We start from the raw sequence: 18,532 nt of genomic DNA on the forward strand, positions 1-18,532 counted from the left end.
CAACAACAACAAATAATTAAATCATTTAAATTTATTCATAACAAAAGTTGACAGAGGTTGTTCAGAGGTTGTTCAGAGGTTGTTCAGATGTTCAGATGTAGTGTAAAGGACAGACAGAGGAAGATGTTTGGTCCTACGAGCTGTTTACAAAAAGTTAGTGTCGCTGGGTGAACACGACTGGAAATACTGGTGTAAACAGATGAATTCTGGAATGAGACGGATGGAAAGACGTAGTGGGCCACTGTAGGGTGTAGCAGTCGAGCAGACCAGGGTGAAGGAGGCGGTGCATCGGCGCCGATGATCCTGAAACCCACGGAGAGAGAGGTGTTAGATATTATTCTGGGATGTTCAGACAGAATCTACTACACTCCTGTTTCATCTTCTGATAACGTGAAGCGCTGAGTGTTTATAAAAAGGAATAAATAAATGGAAACACTCGAGTAGCGCTGGAACAAGTATTCAGATTACTGCAGTCAAAGTACTAATACCACACTGTAGAAATATAATCTGTTACAGTAAAAGTCCTGCAGTGATAATGTTACTGCAGTAAAAGTGTGTAAGTATCATCAGGAGAATGTAGTTAAAGTATGAAACCATTGTAGTGTGTGTAAAGGATCAACCAGCTGTGTGTGTAATGGTCTGATCATCTCAGCGTGACTTGTAGCTGTTATATTGTTGGTTAGTTTACTTTAGAATCAAACATCAGATTCATAAACTACATGTGTTCTGTCTGCAGGAATCTGAATGTGTAAAGTAACTAGTAACTAAAGTAACTAGTAACTAAAACTGGAACAGATGAATGTAGTGGAGTAACTAAAGTAACTAGTAACTAAAGCTGGAACAGATGAATGTAGCGGAGTAACTAAAGTAACTAGTAACTAAAGCTGTAACAGATGAATGTAGTGGAGTAACTAAAGTAACTAGTAACTAAAGCTGTAACAGATGAATGCAGTGGAGTAACTAAAGTAACTAGTAACTAAAGCTGGAACAGATGAATGTAGCGGAGTAACTAAAGTAACTAGTAACTAAAGCTGGAACAGATGAATGTAGTGGAGTAACTAAAGTAACTAGTAACTAAAGCTGGAACAGATGAATGTAGTGGAGTAACTAAAGTAACTAGTAACTAAAGCTGTAACAGATGAATGTAGTGGAGTAAAAAGTCCAATATTTCTCTCTGAAATGTAGCAGAGTAGAAGTAGAAAGTGGCATGAAAAGAAAAGACTCAAGTAAAGTACAAGTACCTCAACATTTGGACTGAAGAACAGTACTGGAGTAAATGTACTTAGTCACATTCCAGCGCTGAGTAAAGAAGAAGTATCTTAAAACTGTACCTTGCTGTGAAGTTTGATTAAAAGTCACTCAAGCGTTTGTGAAACTGTCCGAAGGGTTAACCCTCCTGTTCCTCGGGTCAAATTTGACCCATATTCAAAAAGTTTCTCTATCAGAAATTTGGTTTTCTTTCAACCAAAAAATAACGTGGATGGTTCCCTATAACGCTCTTCACAAGTTAAATAATCAGGGGCCTCATTTATAAAAGACTGCTCAGCTTTCATACCAGAAGATGAAAAGTACCTACACACAGAAATCTTCACATGTATAAAACCGGGTGTACACCAGGTCCTGTGCACCTTTCCTTTATACATCACAATCAACGTGAAATTGAGCGCACATGAACGAGCCACCGACTCCGCCTTGCCTCCTCCCATAAAATAATATGGAAATTACTATAAATGCGCCCCCGACGTCATTCTTTGTCCAATCACAACGGGTTATCCCGCTGCAGACGGAAAAAAAAAAACTTGGTTGAGGTGCTGATCACAGGGGTGGAGGTTTGTAGGTTTGTCATCTTGGATAAGCAATAAAAGAAAATGCCCAGAGTGGCAAATGGTGACCGGGCGGTGAATGCACCGAACCATGGCAGAAATAATTAAAAAAATGTCTAATGTCAAAGTGGAAACCAAGAGAAAAGTGGCAGTGCCACACCAGTTACAGAACAACATGCATCTCAGTGTAGGTTCAAATTATAAACAATAAGCAGTTTGAACTCACTGATGTAATGCCATTTATTTTCTAAGTGTTAGTACGCTCAGAGAAACTGAGTCCAGCGCGAGGGAGACCCGACTCAGAGGAGGAGAGGTTAGTGAGGCCAGCGTCTCCACGGCAGGTGACAGTGTGCACGGATCTGCTGCGCCACGCATGGATGTAATAATGAAATAGTAAATAGGACTACAGTAACAGAAATATGTGCAGATTTAAGACAGTCAAGACGGCCCAGTGTTTGGTGGACCGGGTACACCTTGTTCACTTAATAGCCTACAAATCATCCACGGGATCAATTACACATCACATGAGTTTGCCCCCCCCGACACAGCGTTTGTTCCTGGGGAGATGGAGCCGTGCGTCCCACCTCCTGTGGGCCATGAATGTCTGAGCCTCAGCAACTACAGACTCACAGACACTATTGCATCTTTCCGTGCCGATCTTTTTGTTGTCAGTAAGATATTTCATCTATGGGAAATACAGAGGATGACTGAAAGTATTTTCTAAGTGGATTTATCATTTATTTCCTGTCCTCATGTTTAACAGAGGTTAAGTAACCTGCAAATTAAACAGTTAATAGTGTGAAAGATGTGAAACATTATCCACATAAATGATCCCACTTTTATGGAGTATTGGCGGATAAAACTATGTTTTTTCATAGACAACATCACAGACGTATGCCAGTAACTGTAGTGGAAACTTTATTTTGTAATGTTTGGTGATTTTCTGCACTTTTCAGTTAGAATTTGCCACGTTACAGAGCCAGAAAAGACTTTGTGGACAGCACGCACATTCTCACGTCAAGTTTATTTTTTATACATCACACATGTCCGGGAAAAGCAGCGTACGCAAGCTTTTCGTTGGTACGCAACGTTTATACATGAGGCCCGTCCTCACTACTTTCATAAAATTTGGGTGTTTTATTACATTTTATAGCATTTGGTGAAAGAAAATGATAAAAGAACGTTGAAAAGAGTGACAACAATGTCGGAAATAGCTTCAAAAACGTGGGGAAAAAACATCCAAAAAAAGCGCAGGAAAAATGTGACAAAAACATCTGTAAGAAGTGACAAAAAAACGTATAAAAGACTTTGGGGAAAAGCGACAGAATTGTCAAAAAAGACGACCACAACGTTGGAAAAATAATAATAATAAAATAAAAAGTTGCACGGTCAACAGGAAGACGACCCGAGAGAGAGTATAAGTGGGAGGTTTCTTTCACTTAAATATGCGAGTTTGATTGATGACAGCCAGGTCAAGAGGTCACGACCTGTCAAAATTTTGATTGATGTTTGACAGGTGTTTCTGACGCAATCCTTCCGGAACCTTCTAGAAAGAGGGCGTGCCTCAGACCGGATGTTTCCTGTGAGGAGTCCGGAAACTGCATATTAATGCATCGAGACAGGAAATTGCGTGTTTTTAAATGAGCCAATGGGCGTGATACGGGAAATTGCATTTTTTTAAAATGAGCCAGTGAGAGAAGAGGGTGACAGGAAATACGTAGATGATGGTTTTGAATGAGTTAAATATCTTTATCAGTATTTGTTATACTATTAGTTTATGTTTAAGATTGTTAAATCCGATTGTTAATGCATTCAATGTCTTTTAATAATATAGGAATGAACGCAAACAAAAAATATTAAAGCTGTTAAACTATTTAAGCTGACATCCCACAAAAATATTGTCCAACGGTTACATTGTCATACTTGGTCCAACAAAGCGTGTTATCATTATATGAAATGGAACAGCTTAATAACTAATAACATGGGTCAAATTAGGTTTTACATTTTGTAGAAAATGTTGACGGTTCTGTGCATGCATCGCTCTGGTTCGTATTTTTGGTTCCCAGTGTCCTCTGCTGCTCCAAGTACATTACAATATTACAATATTGCAAAGGAGAAATTATTAAGGACTTGTTTCTGCAGCTCTTTCTGTATAAACTGAGTGCTCACCAAAAGCAGCTGTCTCCCGCGAGCCGGAGGAAGGCGCCTTATTTCTGGGGCAGCTGTTTCAGTGTCTACTGGTCTACTGGTCTAAGGTCAGGGGTCAACCTCTGCTCTGACACCCACACACATACACACACACACACACACACACACACACACACACCCACACCCACTCACACACACACACACACACACACACACACACACACACACACTGTCCTCTACCCTCCTGCGTCCTCCGCTGCTCCGTACTCATCTGGCTGTGCCTGCATCGTTCTGGCCCGGGGATCTGTGTTCACTCCCCTTTTCCCTCCACACCTATTTGTCCCCATGCCCAAACACTCTACCGGAAATTGCGTTTTCAGTTCAAATGAGCTAACCAGTGAGAAGTCAAAAAAAAAACATTTCACATCAACATTCCCTGTACCATAAATGTGGTATTTTTCATCAGATCACACAAAATCACACATGGCATTTGAACACATAACATACATAAGACTACTTTCTTTGCATGTTGAGTGATTTATTCAACTTAGTCACACTTTTTTTTTGTTTACGGTCAAAATGTAGGAAATTAATGGGAAAGATACACACACTCCTATAACTTTCTTGTGCTTGTGTACCATTATACAGACACACACACACACACACACACACACACACACACACACACACCCTCGCCCCTCACTTCCTCTCTCTCTGTTCACCCCTCCCTCTCTCTCTCTCTCACACACACACACACACACACACACACACACACAGACACAGTACATGTTGTCATGTTGCCGCTTGTGCATGTGAACCACTAATGTTCGCCCGCACATGCATATGAATTTTAACTTGTGAATACAAAACTTATTTTGTATCATTTTAATGTAACTAGCAAAACAGATTTGTAGTGATTGACAATTCACAATGACAAACATTGACATTGACTTAAAAGATTGGTTGTGTTTGATGTGGTGAAAGATGTCAATTTAAAAAAGATAACGTAGTAGCAAATAGTTAAGCATGTATTAAATATACAAACGTTAAAAAATATGTGCTTGTGACATTTTTGTATTAATACAGCTGTTAAAATTATATTTTATTCTCCTTGATGTACACAATGCTTATAATAGCTGTAAAAATGTAAGATAAGATTCAACTTTGCACCCTGAACCCAATTTATTTCTTTGTAAAACGCCAACGTTAAAAGTAAGTAGTACCTTGAAGTTATATGACTTCATCAGATGCATTTATGTTTTAGCGACATTGCGTCGTAATTTCCCAATTCAGAATTAACACGTTGCCAAAATGTAAGTCTCACAGACAAGATATGGTATGTTCAACATGAATTTTAACTTGTGAATACAAAACTTATTTTGTATCATTTTAATGTAACTAGCATAACCACATACGTTTAAAAGATTGTTTGTGTTTAATGTGGTGAAAGATGCCAATTTAAAAAAGATAACATAGCAGCAAGTAGTTTAGCTAATTATATTAAAAACATTACAAACATTTTAAACCTTATGTGATCAGTGTTAAAAAAGAAAAGAAAAAAAAAAGTAAGATGAGATTCAACTTTGCACCCCGACCCAAATTTGTTTCTTTGTAAAACACCAACGTTAAAAGTAAGTAGTACTACCTTGCATTTTACTCTGGTCTCATGTTATCTGCATTTCAACCTGAGCTCAATTATTTATAATAATTAATTATACAACACAATATGCAACTGACAACTATGTATGTATGCATTTGAATGACCGACAAATGATATATCTCTTAAGAGCAGAAACTAAGAATTTAAGACCACAGTTTTTTATCCTGTAAAAGTATCACTGAAAAGACCCTGAAGGGTGTTGGAACGGCAACTATGATTACATCAAAACTCTGACTCAAACAAGGTCTTTACTAGAAAAGAGAGGATTTAAGAAAACTATAAGAGATAGTTAAAAAAGAAAAAGATATAGGAAGCTTGGCCCTCTAAGCAAACTGCTATTTTATTTACGAATTCGTATATCCAAATGTGATATTGTTCGACTTTGTATTTCTAATATTGTTATACAATGTTCTGTCTTTTTCATATCTACAACATCTATCAATGTTGGAAGATCTCTCTTGGAGTAGACTAGTTCTCCCTTTGACAGAGCAAGGGCCTCTAGCATGCAGTAGTCAGCTAAGGTCAAAGGTCGACCTCAGCTCTGCAGCGCTTACACACACACACACACACACACACACACACACACACACACACACACACACAGTTTTATTTTCTGTTTTTCTGTTTCCTTGGCCCATTTTTTAGTCTTAAGTACTTAATACAAGAAACAAATTAACAACATCAGTTAGTTGCAAGGAGGTATAATACAAATTACTGCAATGATTATCTCTCCCTTATATTGAGTAGTCAGGTCAGTCTTTACCTAAACACCTTTATGCTTTGTACAACTTGACATTAATGTAACTTTAAATAAAAGCCCCATACTACTACTTTATGCGAAATGTTCAAATAGTTAGGAGACAAACTGCTGATTCTAGTTTTAGTGCTATATAATTCAGACCTGGGTAGCTTAAGTTGACTGACATTCGATAAAATTACCAACCAGTTGTTGATGGAATGCCCAATGCAACAGGCAACTTTCCCTTCTGTCACATGCTGCCAGAGTGATATAGAGCCAGCGGACGGGTTGTCTAGCTTTCACTGTTTATTTTACACAAGTGTAGACGGTGGTTTGCATTCTTAACAGGCCCAGATTCATAAGCATCAGTTCTGCTGTATGAAACGAGCAGCTGTCATGCGAGCCAGAGGATGACGCCTATAGGTAACAGTTGCTGCAACTAAGTTCAAAGGTCAACCTCTGCTCTACATACATGTATGGTGTTTTATTTTCTGTTTTTCTGTTTCCTAGTCTCATTTTTTAGTCTTAAGTACTTAATACAAGAAACAAATTAACAGTTAATTATGCAACATTAGTCAGTTGCAAGGATGTATAATACAAATTACTGCAATGATTATCTCTCTCCTATATTGAGTAGTCAGCTCAGTCTCTACCTAAACACCTTTATGCTATGTACAACTTGACATTAATGCGTAACAACTACGTTTTAACCAGCTTTATCTTATTATCTTTTAGAAATAGTATCATATCATATATGCTGCATGAAAACGCGAGCCATAGCAAGGGGCCTCTAGGCTAACCTCTGCTCTGTTGAACATACACACACACACACACACACACACACACACACACACACACACACACAGAGACATCAGTGGCATGTCAACAGCTATACATTTATGTCCACATACGTTCTCGCTTAGTAGTTATCATTTGTCATTAGATTAAATGTCCGTAGGAAAATAATTTCCAAACACAACCAGAACCACTCAAGCTAAGCCTTTCATCTCACTATATACACACTTTGGTTTTATTTGTTAGCCCTGTGTTAACCTTGTTAAGCTGTAAATGTAGCAATTCTTCTCTCACTTTCATAAGGAAAATTGTAGGGTATATCTATCCAATTACAAATGCAAAGTACCGCTTATTAAACAAGAACAAGAAAATATATGAATGGATTTAAACACCAGTGCAGCCAAACACTATGAACAATCTTCATTTAGACAACACACACCGGCACTCAGAACATACTGAAAGTAAAAACACTAGCACCAAACACCAATACAGAAACTAGAAACTTTTAATATTTACAGTTGGGATAATTTGACTGATTTCACACAAATCAATTTTTTCTTTAAAGAAAAAATATTTCACCTTAATTCATTTTATTTTATAACATACTCGTTTTTTAGGTAAACAAGAAGGAATGAAAATCATCTGTTTGCGTCAATAGATAGATTTTTTTTTTTTTTTTTTTTAGTAATGTATGTACATACTGGAAAAACAAGAATTGATTATTTTGGAGGTGGTGCTTCCGATTCCGGTGATATGGCAACAGCTTGATTGAGCTCGCTTATTCCTACCCCCAAAAGTAATTTTGTACTTTGTTTATCCTACATCTAAAGAGGAAAATATGCCAGGCAACAAAAACTAGTTATGAATGAGTTATAACGCATAAGGAGACTAATAAGTATTAGCCAAAGAAGAAAATGGCAAACAAACAAATTGCCGGGGGCGCAAGCAGCATGGCTGACTTAAGTGAAATATACAAATTGTTTGCTGAGTTAAAAAATTCCTTAAGCAATGAGTACAAAGAACTAAAAGATTTTCGTCAAATCGCCTAGACAAAAATCTAAGACACGTGTCTTTCTTACCGACAAACAACAGCGAGGATGACATTGCACTGATTCAGTGGACTCACAATGAACGTACCGTCGTACCTCCCGGGCGAACCAATAACGTTTTCATTGCGGCATTTACTACTGCTTATGGGCGTCTAAAACTGTACAGTTATTTAGAAAAGTTGCAGCAGAACGTTCTGTATACAGATACAGACAGTCTGATATATGTGACAAAAGAGGGTGAGGCACCTCTGGAGCTGGGTAATCTTCTCGGGGATCTTACCGATGAGTTGGACGGGGACACAATTCAGGAATTTGTAGCAGCGGGACCAAAGAGCTATGCCTACCAGACCAAAAATCAGAAAAAAGTGGTTATGAAGGTGAAAGGCATAACGCAAACTCGCGAGTGCTGCGAACAGATCAACTTTGATAGCGTGTCAGAGCTGGTGGAGGGTTACCTCAGGGGTTCTAAAGAAATGTCCCTTGAGACACCTCAACAGAATATTAAACGAGATAAAAAAGGGTTTCTGTTGAAAAACGCGTCATTCCGGAAAAAATTTAGAGTCATTTATGACAAGAGGAGGTTATGTCCTGACGGTACAACTCTACCTTTTGGTTACTAACGACGCATGATGGAAGAGGTTGATTTTGATCCGAGGTTAAAGGGTCCATTTTCGTGTCTGATAGTTGGCCCCAGTGGATGTGGCAAGACGTATTTTCTGAAATCTGTACTGGAAAAATGTGAACGTGTGATGGATATTGTACCTCAAAATATTGTTTGGATTTATACAAGTTATCAACCCATGTATGACGAAATGAAGAAAATGAATAAAAAAATCAAGTTTGTCCAAGGTCTACCTGATTCTTTTGAAGATGCAAGTATGTTTCCTCCTGAACAATCACATCTGGTCATACTAGACGACGTCATATTTCAGGCATCTGATCATCCTGAGGTGGTGAAAATCTTCACACAATACAGACATCATCGAAATATGAGTGTTTTTATGTTAACCCAAAATGTATTCCATAAAGGCAGATACAGTCGTACCATAAGTTTAAACAGTAATTATCTGGTGCTATTTAAAAATCCCAGAGATCAGCTTCAGATTAGGATACTAGCGCATCAGATGTTTCCCTCACAAAAACATTTTTTCCTGGAAAGTTTTGAAGATGCTACGAGAGAACCACACGGTTATATAATCCTCGACCTCACACCTTCATGCCCAGAACGTTACAGGGTGCGTACAGGGTTACTTCCCCACCAGCAAACGACGATTTACATATCAAAAACAAAGTAGGACGTCGTTATGTCAGAGCGTATAAAAAGGAATGCTCTGTTGCTGAAAGCACTGTACCACGCCACGCCTTCAAAACGTAAAGACATTTTGAAACACTGTTCACCCGATTTTCTCCAAGCCTTGTGTGAGGTGGCTCTAAATCTGTTAAAAGGGAATCTGCCTGTATCGCCTTCTCAATACAAACAACTGAAACGTCAAAAGAAGATTATCAGACTGCTGGCCGATAAAAAAACCAGTTTAAAGCGTAAACATCAGGCTCTGAAAAAACAGACGGGGGGCTTTATCCTACCATTACTGTCGGCCGCCATTCCAATATTGGGAAATTTGTTAGGAGGTCTGCTTCCAAAAAAATAAAAGATGTCTCTGAGGGCTGCCAAGAAAATGTATTTGATTTCACCTCAACAGCTGAGCAAAATAACTAGACCAGAGCCGTCCATCAGACAGACGGCTGAAGATGTTTTGAATGAGAAAATGAGCGCGGTACTAAATGATCCAGGATTAAATTCATATGAAAAAGCTAAAAGGTACGAAGCTTTACTGCTACGATATCTCACTTTGCTTAAACAAAGTAAGAATGATGTTCACAACGTTACACTCAGCCTGCAACAGGGTGCATCAGAAACTGAACACTCAGCATCAGCACCATCAGCAGCTGCAGATGCAGTAGATGCAGTAGCAGCTGCTAGTCCCCATACCACATTGGATGACGCTGCAGACGAGGTGATAAAAAACCTACCCCCACGTGATCGTAAAAATGCCCTCTACATTTTGCAGAAATTAGCCGCAAGTGACGAGGGTTGGACATCGAGAGGTGAATTTATATATAAGGGAGATGTAGTTAAAGGATCTCATATGCTTGACTTAATAAAAAACCTCTCACTGACCAATAAAAGAAGAACCCAATCAATCCCAAAAGGTTGGGTTAGTTTCTTAAATACGTTGGATGGGTTAAATATCCCTGTGGCCATGTTTAAAAATCCCCAAGCACGCGCTCAGTACAGTCAGCTCAAAATGGCCGGTGATGCTTTTGAAGAAAAATCACCGCGGGAAAAAAGAAAAAAAACGTACATATTATCACCGCGATGGACAACTTCTGAAGAAAAATCACCGCGGGAAAAAAGAAGAAAAACATTCCTATTATCACCGCGATGGTCAACTTTGGATTAACGAGACCATACACTCATGTCATTTTCAATAAAATGTTTTATTAATCACAAGTTTATGGTTACAGAGTCTTTCTTACAAGCGGTAACAATCTCTAAACATGTCTAAAGAACACACACTATGGTGAAAAGATTCTGAACGGTTACGACTGACGCACCTTTGATATTTATTCACAAAATTAGATACCATACGGTCATTTTTATTGACATCATCGTAATACAGAGTCAACATTTCTTTATACGATAAGCCGCATGCCCGATGGCAGAGATAAAAAACACAATGCTGGCCACATACGGTAGACAGCGGGTGCTGAAGTTGACGGTCGTGGTACTGTATATTCTTTGAACGGTTTTCCAGAAACTGTAGAATGCTCGAGGGGTAATGAGCAAAATCAGGCGGGAATCCGTACGAGTCGAAAAAGGTCGCTCCGCCGTCCTCTTCCAACGTCAATCCAAGCCAATGTTCCCCGGGCATGTGGGATGGGTGAGTGTTGACGATAAAGTAAGCAGGTAGACGGTAGGTATGACTCAGCGAGGGTAGTTGATCAGAAGCCCACACTCCGTGAAATAAATGACCCATAAGATGATGCAACAGTCGTTCTAGTTGATGATTATCCATCTTTTTAATAATAATCCACCAGCACCTGTCTTTTAGCGTTGATCTCCAGAATGGAATCGTAGCATGCGTATACTATAAGTGTTGTAGTGTAAGGCAGCGGTACCCTAAATCTCATTTCCAAACGCAAATTTCCGTTGGAAATGGGAGATAAGGCGTCGCTGTCTTCGGTCGCCCCAAGATTGAAGACAAACAGAGAATAACCTTGGTTAAAATCGCTGCGGTTGATGCTAAGAGGTAAATCCTTAAGATGTCGTCCTGTGGCAGTAAACATATTGTAAAATTCTCTGACTGAATTTCCGGTATTGAAACGGGGCTGAAAGGCTTTAGCAGGTACCTGTCTGCCGTCCTGACACAAAGCCAAATATTCCACATCATTATGTTTGAAATTAAACGGTGACAGGTCCCGTCTTCCTACAAAAGCATCGTGGTGTACCATGGCTAAAGCTAAATAGCGTGGCATAGCACCCAGAAAGAGATTTTCCTGGTTACATATCCTGGAATTTTCAGGGATAGAGTACGTTTTCACACTGACACGCGAGAGCGGATAGAGTGCATTTCCTTTCATCAGGGCGGCTGCGTGACCCAGGCGTACAGCAGGGGAAACGGTGACCTTTTTAATAAACAGGGAGGCTGATAATATCTTCAGGGTGAACTCTGAGTCACGAGCCCCCATAAGGCAAAACGCATCATTGCAACGAATAAGTTTGATTCTCAAATCGACAGAGTTTAACAGCTGACGCTCGCAGAAAAAAATGTCGCTGTGGAGAGGTCCTAGTAAGTCAACTTCCCCAGATTCTGCGCTGAATTGCGCTCTCTGGACTAATCCTTTGTTCGGTCCGTTAGTCACTATGATAGAATCCATTGACCCCGGAGTGTCTTTGTAAAACAGGCCGGCGCTAAATTGACTCTTTAATGTGTCCTCTGAAAAGTTGAGTAAGGTTTCTATCATGGCTCTGTAAGGATGAGTGGCGCTGGATTGTGAAATCAATCTATCGCCCAGAATAACGTCGCATTGGCTAAAAATTGTATTGAGAGGATAATTGATGAGCCCCACCGCTGTATCTGCTGGGATGTCCGTCCCATCCTTCTCTGTGATTTTAACTCGGAGGTGCAGCAATGTATCGTTCAAGTCCAAATACTTTTCACCATCTCCGGGTATAAAGAATTCAATCGGAGAGTTGTCGCTCAGTGCAGAGAGAGGTTGGTATTCTTGATATTTTTTATCTTCTACAGATAGTTGAGTCATGGGAGCTGAAAAGAGATCCAGTTCCGCCAGGGTGCACTCGGCTGATTTCTGATGTAAAAGAGCCATTGTGTACAGCGCTAAAATATGTCAGAGCTCTGAGCAGACTTCCTCCTCTTGGGTGCGCGTCTCTTGACTGATTTGCTCTTCTTAGCCGCCGCACGTTTTTTAAATGCTGAGGAAACAACACGCTCACCTGGCGGGCGTTTCCTTGTTCTACGGGACAAGACCAAAATACCTCCCGAACCTTCTTGATTCTTATGCTCGGTCAGTTTTCCCATCACTCCTTTGACAGCGTCCGCAGCAATGTTTGTAGCGGCTGTTTTAAGATGCGGTTTTGCCACAGCGAAACCTTTTTTCAGCAGAGGGGATACGAACCTGAACAATTTAGAAAAGATAGAGCCTATGCCTCTCCCGTACATTACCGGGGCTCCGTAAAAACCGGGTAAAGCTCCACCTACTTGACCTTCATAGTACGCTACAAAGCGCCGAGGGTCTTCTTTGATATGTATCATCTTACCGGGAACTTACAAAGAGCGTTGGACGGGTTTAAAGTGTAATTTCACAATTGTCTTTCCAAAAACAAAGTCTATGTTCCTGTTGCGATCGGTTTTAATTTCTATGCGTATGTTTTTGATGTAATTTTTAGACAAAGGTATATAATGTATCGTATTGTATCTGATGCTAGTCACGTCTCCAAAGTCACCTTTCACATTCACCACACAGAGCAGCGGTGAGTAGCTGTCGCCGACCGCTTGATACTGAATAATGTCGGTGTATACAAAAAGGTTATATACTCCCGCGTTTAAATCACAAGGATAGGTAGACGGTCTCTTGGAGAGCGTCCACCATTCGGCGGGTTTTAATCCTAACATGTAAGCCAGCGGGGGATAGGTTCGTATTTTGTAAAGACCATCGCCTTTGAAGTCGACGCATTTGGTTGCGCTGTTGAAAGAAGCATCAAAAGAGGGATCGTGCTTTTTGAGCGCCGGGGTCAAGTATTCCAGGAGATCTTTTGGTCGATTATAGTAAGCGCCGCGATTGAATTTCACAATCACCAGCGGTTGAGGTTCGTCCGTCACACGGTTCAGTTCAAAATAGCTCGAGTCTGCGGGTAAATTGTACCACGTACGAGGATATATGATTTCGCATAGACCCACCACCCATTCACCGCTCAGTTCAATCGGTTTAGCCAAATCGATTGTATAACAACTGCTGGTATTACTTTTAAATACTTCCTTACTGGCGTTGGAAGGCAGGGTCACGTAAAAACCCTCGGCGGTTGTGTGTTCCATGATTCTCTTTTGAAATCGAGTGATGGATTGGCCTTTGTGCACAGACTTTTTATATACTGACCACATCAGACAATTTAACCCAACTGTTAAACTTCTCTGGCCAGTTTTTCCATTGCACGAAAACTTGTTTTTCACCCTTGACGTTACGTCGTTTTAAGATTTTCTCCACTTGAAACATTTTGTTTGCGGCCATTTTTACTTTTTGCAGCTCCGCTTCATAAAATGAACCCTCGATAGGTTCGCCGTCGTAGTCTTCTAATTTGTATACGGGGGGTGTACGAGGGATACGATCCGTCACTGTAAAGACTTCGTCCGTAAAACTCTGTTCATATTTTTTATCAAACACGCCTCTCACCTTGGATAAACGTACCAGATCCCCCTTCTTAAACGTCATCTTTATTTTATTCCTGTGACGCGAGGAGAAGGTACCGTACAGGTTGCGAAACACCTGATCGGCGTTCTCGGGTGTTACAGCCATTGGTGTCATTTTTATAGAGCTGTGATAACTGTTATTATAACTATCTACCAGGTCTGGTAAGACGTCCAAGTAACGTTTGGTGTTGCGAGCCGTAAAATATTTAAACATGCGAGATTTCAGGGTACGGTTATATCTCTCAATGACCGATGCCTTTAAGTCACTGGCAGTTCTAAAGTGATTGATACCATATTTCTTCATGAGAGTCTCAAATTTCTTGTTGAAAAATTCTTTGCCTGCGTCAGTTTGTAGCTTGGCGGGTATTAAACTCTCTCGAAACACTGATTCAAACGCTTTTACAACCTCACCAGCCGTCTTCCTCTTCAAGGGACGCACATACGCTTTTTTCGAAAATACGTCTATGACGGTCAGTAAATAATTAAACCCGTCATTATGCGCTGCCAAGGCCTGCATGTCACAGAGGTCGGCTTGAAATTGGTTTAAAGGTTTAGTAACAAACACTCTATTTCTCTTGAAATGTACTCGGGCTGGTTTATGTAATGTATAAGCATCTTGTTCGGATAAAAAATCTTTAACTTTCTGAACACTGAGTTTTTCACCAGTTTCGTCCTGTACACCCTGACGGAGTCGTTGTACTCCTCCAAAGCTAGCAGGATGTAAAGGGTCGTAATACACTTTTTCCATCACCCGTTTCTCCGCCATCCTTTCCTCTGAGCTCTCTAATGTTTTCTAACACAACGCATGAGCAAGAATGACTCTTTATTCATTTTATTTTTTTTTCTATTCTTTATTTTCAAAGGACGGAAAAATACAATTCTTAAAACAGGTTATATTAAAAAGTAGATTTCACTCGTTTAAAAAACATTGTTTTTCTGTTCAAAAGAAAATACAATTCTTAAAACAGGTTATATTAAAAAGTAGAAATCACTCGTTTAAAAAACATTGTTTTTTCTGTTCAAAAGAAAAATACAATTCTTAAAACAGGTTATATTAAAAAGTAGAAATCACTCGTTTAAAAAAACATTGTTTTTCTGTTCAAAAGAAAAATACAATTCTTAAAACAGGTTACATAACACTTACATTACTTTTTTTTTTTTTTTTTGGGCTTTTCTGTTTTGTTTTCTTCATAAAGCAGGGAACATATAGCCCTTACGAGTCCTTGAAACGCTCTGTGACCAACCGCAGTTGAAAGATTTTCACAGAATCTTGCCCAATCAAATTATCGTACATGTCCGTGATGGGGTCAAAGATTTTCTTTGCTAATTTCAGTTCATGGAGTAGCGTCTCTGCGACTACACGGACTCTGAAATCCTCTGTTTTGATGTTGCGGGCAAGTAACAGACTCTGAATAGCAGGAATAAAGCGAGGTGTGATGAGTCTTTTCATCAGGTGGTAAAAGCGGCGCTCGTAAAAGTCGTCCTCAAGTACTTCCAGACATGCGTGCTCCCGTTGGCTAGGATGGTCGACCTTACAGCCATAGCACTCAGAGCGTCTGTCGTCGTGAATAATTAGATTGAGAAGATGAAAAACCGCCGATTTGATGGTGTCGATGATGAGAGAAGAAACCCAGCCGTCTACCTCATCCTCCTGGCAAGGAGGAGGAGGGCTCTCCTCCTGAGCGTTTGGAGGACTTTCAGGACTCTCCTCCTGACCGCCTTCCTCGTCCTGCTCATCCGGGATTTCTGACTCCATTTCATCTTCTGAAGAACCAGGGTTTTCATCTGACGAATCAACGCTTTCCTCCTCCTCCTCCGATGAATCGGGGATTCCCTCATCCGGAGTTGTAGCGACTGTCCCGGCCTCATTAGTGTAGTCCTGAGTGGCCTCATCCTCATTAGAGTCACACACACCCGTGTAGTCCTGAGTCGCTGTCTCGGGAGAGGGAGGCGGACAGACCATGTTTTGACCGACCGCCTCTGAGGAGGCGAAGAGTACCCGCGGGGTAAGGGTCCTCATCCATAGGGTAGGGGATCTCTTTGCTGTTGTTGTTGTTGTTGAGCTGGACATCGTTGCGATTTTCTTCTGCTCGCCGTTGAACATCTTGTACATTGTAAAGCAGTCTGCTTCAGTCTTTATAGTATCGTAAGGGGGTGTGGTTAGGAAAATTCTGGAAAGGAAGTGGGGTCGGGAAAGTTCTGGAAAGGAAGTGGGGTCGGGAAAGTTCCGGAAAGGAGGCGTGGTAAAGTTCAAAAGTTTAGAGTTTTTTTCACAACCAGGGTATTTTTCCATCCGCGGCTGCTAAGGAAGAGACTGGTAACCCTATCCCCCATCTCCATCATCCGCTCCACCCATTCCAGCGCTGGTAAGACTAGCACGGTTCGGAATAAACCGCAGTCTGGATTAAATCTTTGCAAAACAAACAAGTCGCAGGCTCTCTTTTCTTCCGAATCCCTGGATAGCAGAAGGGCCTGGAACCACCATCGGCCTGAGGTTGTGGTAACAGACGGCCATGACGATCCCAAGACGATGTTCATCTTAGCCAAGTCGCTATCGCTGGGGTAATTGGACGATCTAGGAGACTCCGTCTCGTTATTCTCTTCATCATTGCTACAAATGTTTACAGCCGTCTCCTCCTCCTTACATTCTACCATAACCGTTTGAGTCTCTTTATCTCGGGTCGCTCCAGCCACACCCTCATTTTCCTTATTGGCGTTACTCTGAGAAGTACCAAATTGTAGCAACGTCTTCATCACACCCCAGTCATCAAAGGTCATTTTCACCATGACGGTTGAAGGAGATAATTTCTCCCCTTCCTTCAGCTGATAAAAGCAGAGTTCACCTTCTTCGTACTTGAAGACATAGCCCCAGTCTCCACACATACCACTCGACTGTAGAGACCATTCCTCGTGCAGAGATTCAGTCGGGGGTAACTGGCTACGACACAGATACAACGTGCATTTCTTTGGAGCTCCGGGTGCTGTAAGAGCGTCTTGGAACACCGTTATCGGAGTCTCACAGATCAGCGAAGAGGACCACCTGCCGGAGACATCTCCTTGATACGGACTCAGTGGAGAGTCAACTTCTTCGTCAGACATCTCTGAAGCAGCGCTATTGAAGTTTACATTCATGGTGAGTAGAATGAAAGGTCATCTTTCTATGTTTTAGACCAGAAAAGACACCCTTTTTAACCTTGAACCATACTACTTGTTGATCCACCCCTCTTCTCTCACTGGCTCATTTTTAAAAAATGCAATTTCCCGTATCACGCCCATTGGCTCATTTAAAAACACGCAATTTCCTGTCTCGATGCATTAATATGCAGTTTCCGGACTCCTCACAGGAAACATCCGGTCTGAGGCACGCCCTCTTTCTAGAAGGTTCCGGAAGGATTGCGTCAGAAACACCTGTCAAACATCAATCAAAATTTTGACAGGTCGTGACCTCTTGACCTGGCTGTCATCAATCAAACTCGCATATTTAAGTGAAAGAAACCTCCCACTTATACTCTCTCCCGAGGGTTAAATAAAGCTCTGCGTGTTTTTACCTTATGTAGCAGTCAAACGCTCCACCAGGTCGTTCCTCGGGATCTTCACCAGCGATATTATGGTCATGTTCACGGCCTCCTGCTGGTGAAGCGACAGCATCAGGTCCACGGTCTTACGCCGGTTTGCGGACTCCAGCTCGCTCCGTGGGATTGTAGTTATGTTTCTCAGATGCCACTTGAAGGCGTCGAATTGCTCATCGTTCATGTCCCGCAGGATGTTCAGAAGCACATCGTGGAGGTCAGGTGCCCTGTTCAAATCAGAGCACAGCTTCAGACGGCAGTTTTGTAGCTTTTTCTCACGTTTTTTATTTATTTTTTTGCATTTAATTGAGTTTTTTGTTGCTTTTTTTCTTCTTAAAGAGACAGGCGCTCCAGCAGAGTGAATACAGGAGCAGCAGCCGGGGGTAGTATGAGAAACAGGAAGCATGTAAACATGTTCTAGGACAATCACAAAATACAAATATGAACTTGAACATGCTACGTACGGTGCTCAGCATAAGTTTTCCCTTGACCTAGAGACTAGCATGGTTTTATTTCAGTCAGCCTAATAGCTGGTTTGATTTGCATTGAGAGATGATTTTATGGAAAGTACCCCATGCCAATCTCTAGGTATGGTAAAGGGTATGTGATGATGTGGGGGTATGGTGAAGGGTATGTGATGATGTGGGGTATGGTGAAGGGTATGTGTAGATGTGGGGTATGGTGAAGGGTATGTGATGATGTGGGGTATGGTGAAGAGTATGTGATGATGTGGGGGTATGGTGAAGGGTATGTGATGATGTG

At 41.0% G+C, this 18,532-nt stretch overlaps 1 protein-coding gene and 1 pseudogene across 1 annotated transcript in view; both read left to right on the plus strand.

Annotated features, from left to right (window-relative positions):
- LOC116055156 (SE-cephalotoxin-like) overlaps positions 1–18,532 on the plus strand; it is a 521,701-nt gene that overhangs the window by 463,104 nt on the left and 40,065 nt on the right. The gene's annotated exons all lie outside the window — the stretch shown is intronic.
- LOC116062301 overlaps positions 1–18,532 on the plus strand; it is a 1,036,964-nt pseudogene that overhangs the window by 452,334 nt on the left and 566,098 nt on the right.

Source organism: Sander lucioperca, chromosome 21 (genome assembly GCF_008315115.2).
Source record: "Sander lucioperca isolate FBNREF2018 chromosome 21, SLUC_FBN_1.2, whole genome shotgun sequence".
NCBI lineage: Eukaryota > Metazoa > Chordata > Actinopteri > Perciformes > Percidae > Sander > Sander lucioperca.